The sequence below is a fragment of the Dermochelys coriacea genome, chromosome 20 (genome assembly GCF_009764565.3).
Source record: "Dermochelys coriacea isolate rDerCor1 chromosome 20, rDerCor1.pri.v4, whole genome shotgun sequence".
NCBI classification, from domain to species: domain Eukaryota; kingdom Metazoa; phylum Chordata; order Testudines; family Dermochelyidae; genus Dermochelys; species Dermochelys coriacea.
This window is the reverse complement of record NC_050087.2, coordinates 10,053,045-10,057,576: the sequence shown is the minus strand read 5'-3', so window position 1 is coordinate 10,057,576 and position 4,532 is coordinate 10,053,045. Positions and strand designations below refer to the sequence as shown.

The 4,532-nt window shown below is 57.5% G+C and overlaps 1 long non-coding RNA gene across 1 annotated transcript; it reads right to left on the bottom strand.

The window, feature by feature from the left end:
- Window positions 1-1,644: 1,644 nt before the first annotated feature.
- LOC119846033 lies at window positions 1,645-3,408 on the bottom strand. The gene is made up of 3 exons (XR_006278381.1): window positions 3,313-3,408; window positions 3,025-3,125; window positions 1,645-2,135 (listed from the first exon to the last, which is right to left on the bottom strand). It is a non-coding gene; the product is annotated as an uncharacterized LOC119846033 (long non-coding RNA).
- Window positions 3,409-4,532: the final 1,124 nt, after the last annotated feature.

Below are 4,532 nucleotides of genomic sequence, written 5' to 3'. Positions count from 1 at the left end.
GCAGCTATCAAATCCCCCCTCATTCTTCTCTTCTGCAGACTAAACAATCCCAGCTCCCTCAGCCTCTCCTCATAAGTCATGTGCTCTAGACCCCTAATCATTTTCATTGCCCTTCGTTGTACTCTTTCCAATTTATCCACATCCTTCCTGTAGTGTGGGGCCCAAAACTGGACACAGTACTCCAGATGAGGCCTCACCAGTGTCGAATAGAGGGGAACGATCACGTCCCTCGATCTGCTCGCTATGCCCCTACTTATACATCCCAAAATGCCATTGGCCTTCTTGGCAACAAGGGCACACTGCTGACTCATATCCAGCTTCTCGTCCACTGTCACCCCTAGGTCCTTTTCCGCAGAACTGCTGCCGAGCCATTCGGTCCCTAGTCTGTAGCGGTGCATTGGATTCTTCCATCCTAAGTGCAGGACCCTGCACTTATCCTTATTGAACCTCATTAGATTTCTTTTGGCCCAATCCTCCAATTTGTCTAGGTCCTTCTGTATCCTATCCCTCCCCTCCAGCGTATCTACCACTCCTCCCAGTTTAGTATCATCCGCAAATTTGCTGAGAGTGCAATCCACACCATCCTCCAGATCATTTATGAAGATATTGAACAAAACGGGCCCCAGGACCGACCCCTGGGGCACTCCACTTGACACCGGCTGCCAACTAGACATGGAGCCATTGATCACTACCCGTTGAGCCCGACAATCTAGCCAGCTTTCTACCCACCTTATAGTGCATTCATCCAGCCCATACTTCCTTAACTTGCTGACAAGAATGCTGTGGGAGACCGTGTCAAAAGCTTTGCTAAAGTCAAGAAACAATACATCCACTGCTTTCCCTTCATCCACAGAACCAGTAATCTCATCATAAAAGGCGATTAGATTAGTCAGGCATGACCTTCCCTTGGTGAATCCATGCTGACTGTTCCTGATCACTTTCCTCTCCTCTAAGTGCTTCAGGATTGATTCTTTGAGGACCTGCTCCATGATTTTTCCAGGGACTGAGGTGAGGCTGACCGGCCTGTAGTTCCCAGGATCCTCCTTCTTCCCTTTTTTAAAGATGGGCACTACATTAGCCTTTTTCCAGTCATCCGGGACTTCCCCCGTTCGCCACGAGTTTTCAAAGATAATGGCCAAGGGCTCTGCAATCACAGCCGCCAATTCCTTCAGCACTCTCGGATGCAATTCGTCCGGCCCCATGGACTTGTGCACGTCCAGCTTTTCTAAATAGTCCCTAACCACCTCTATCTCTACAGAGGGCTGGCCATCTCTTCCCCATTTTGTGTTGCCCAGCACAGCAGTCTGGGAGCTGACCTTGTTAGTGAAAACAGAGGCAAAAAAAGCATTGAGTACATTAGCTTTTTCCACATCCTCTGTCACTAGCTTGCCTCCCTCATTCAGTAAGGGGCCCACACTTTCCTTGGCTTTCTTCTTGTTGCCAACATACCTGAAGAAACCCTTCTTGTTACTCTTGACATCTCTTGCTAGCTGCAGCTCCAGGTGCGATTTGGCCCTCCTGATATCTTTCCTACATGCCCGAGCAATATTTTTATACTCTTCCCTGGTCATATGTCCAACCTTCCACTTCTTGTAAGCTTCTTTTTTATGTTTAAGATCCGCTAGGATTTCACCATTAACTCATCCTCACCCCCTACCAGCAGAGGCTGCTGGACTGGGCCCTGCTGTCCCTGGAGCAATGCAGGGCCTTGGAGCGAGCAGCATAGGCCTGCAACTGATACAGCGGTTAGCTGAGGGCCCCCCGGAACTGCAGCAGCGCTGGCCTGGGGCACGTACTGGCTGATGGAGAGTGCTGGGCCTAGTGGCCACCACTCCACCCTGAGGTGAGTCCAGGCCAGGTCCCACTGCAGACTGGAAGATGTAGAAGGGCTGCTGACCCCGGCAGAACCCTGGCCATTAACGGAGTGGAACCAGGCTGGCCTCAGGACGTCAGCAGCAGATGCAGGCCAGGGGGATCTAGCGCAGGATGGGCTCCAGTGCCCCAGCTACATGCAGGCTACAGTCTCCAAGGAACCTGCAGGCCCAGGGCTGGCACATCTGTCCCAGTCCGGGAGCAGGCGGCTGGGCTCACTCCTGGGGCGGGAAGTTGCGGTGCCGCAGACTCTTCTCCTCATCCTGGAAGGAGAAGACAGCGCGTGATGGCACAGACCCAGCCCTCGGGGAGAATGGGGCCCAGTCAGCCACCAAGGGCAGGAGGGGGCAGCAGTGCTGCTGTCATGATGGGCCCTTGCCCCAGGCCAGAGAGCTCAGGGCCAGGAAGGACCAGCAGGACGAGTGTGAACTCAGACTAGAGTCCAGTCAGAGCGGAGTGGAGAACACCCCCCCGTCCCTCCATCAAGTCCGGAGTGAGACCCCCGTGTCCCAGGAGAGCTGCCCCCAGGGCAATCGCCCTGCTTCTTCCCAGGCCGAGGCAGGGATAATTCAGGCCTGTTTAGTGACAGCTGGGTAAGGACAAGCCACGTGGCCAAGAGCCCCCCCTCCTCTCGAGCACACCAGGGTCATCTAGGGCAACGTCTGGTCCAGACAAGCCCCATATTGCGGTGGGTGGGGCTGGTCCCCCTACTCAAGAGGGGAAGGTCCATTTCCCACCCCCTCCCACACAACTCTTAGCCCCACCCCCAGGATCTGGCCCCTCTGCGCTCCGGAGTGCGACGATGCCAGCCTGAGAGCAAGGAGCCCAGGTGCTGGCATGGAGAGTGTGAATGGGAACCTCTGCCCCAGAGGAGCGGGGGGCTGTGGAGAGCATCCCGTGGGGAGCCCACAGTGTTTGTGCAGGGAAGGGGGGCACGGTCCCAGGGGCTGGGGAATTCAGGCCCACCCTTGCTCCCTGGAGCATGGGCAGCAGCATCTGGGACCAGCGCTCCCTACAGCGGCCAGAACAGTGACCCAGACGGAGCCCCACCTCGGCCAGCTCCCCCATCTAGAGAGGGCCCCAGGAGAAGCAGCTGGGCACAGCACACCCCCGCCCCAGGGAGCAGAGGCCAGAGCTTATAATCTCAAATACCTCAGTGCGGGTCCACTCAGTCGGCGCTAACAACTCTTCCTCTCCCCGTGCGGGGTCCAGCCCTTCCTCCTCGTACTCCGTCAGGTAGTCAGATTCCTCACCTGGGATAGGAGCACACATGGGGCTGGCAGCTGCTCCTGGCCTGGCCCTGCTGCCCTTAACTCCTGACCCACAGTCCCCCCTTCTATCCCAGCCCTAGCCCCCGTCCCACAGCCTTGCTGGGGCCCCAGAATCCTACTGGAGTGACATGGGCAGAGAGCCCTGCGTCACCCCCCTGCCCCCACTCACCATCAGCGTAGCCATCGGACAGGTAGCTCTTGGCCGGCTCAATGCGAGACACAATCTCAGCCAGATCAGTGAACCCCGCGCTGGGGCAAGTCAGCAGCTGGAGGGTGAGAGCCAGGCTAGAGATGCCCCCATCAGGTAGCCATGGGGGGCTGGGACACAGGGAGGAAGTGCTATGTGGACTGAGCTAGAGAGCGGGTGGTTCAGGAAGGCTCCAGTGGGTGAGGACAAGGAGTGGGGGGCATTGTGGCAAAGGGCAAGTCAATTCTTGGGTCAGGCTCTCACCCCATGCAGGTGGCTCCTAGTCCAGCCCCGAGCAGATCCTCCACTTCGCCAAGGGGCTGGGGGTTCCTGCTCAGTCTAAGGACAAAGGGACCAGAGCCTCACGGCGGCCCTGCTGGAACTGGGGTCTGCACTGATGCGGGGAGGGCACTTCCTTGCCAAGCCCCCCCCACTCCTTTTGGAGAATCCCAGCCCTACCCCTTGGGGCACCAGAGCTGAATTGGTTGTTCCCCCTGCCTCAGGCACTGGTGCTGCGCCACAGGGCTGCCACAGCCAGGAACATCAGCTTGGCACAAAAGGGAGCTAAGTGGCTGGAGTATGATAAGGCACCACTGTAGCTACCCATCCCCTGCTGGCCCATGCCCCACTGCTGCCCCCTCACTCACATCCATGCGCTTGCTTTCGTAGAAGTCGGCCAAGCGCCGGTCCTTCACCATCTTCTCAATGATGTCGCCATGGCTCCAGCCGCTGAACACCACCTTGCCGTGCTGGTAGCCCACGTCCTGCATGAGATGGATGGGCAGGATGAGGGGCCCACTCCTCCCAGCCAGCTGCAGGGGGGACTGGCTAGGCCAGCCTGCGCCCACTGCAGAGCAAGACATGGATTTGCCCTGGGTGCTCTGACGAAGGGCGGCTGGTAGGGTGGAGTTGGTTGGGGGAACACAGGTGGGCTGGCTGACAGGGTCTAGTTCGTAGGTGGGAAGGGGAACACAGGTGGGCTGGCTGGCAGGGTCGAGTTGGTGCAGGGGAGGGGAACACAGGTGGGCTGGCCGGCAGGGTCGAGTTGCTGGGGGGTAGAGGAACAGAGGTGGGTTGGCTGGCAGGATTGAGTTGGTGGGCTGAGAAATGACTGAGAAACACTTAGGAGAAAAAAGGTCTTTATTGAAGATTAAACCCACCCTCCCCTTTCTTTACACAGCTCACAATCCAAATCTCTGAGA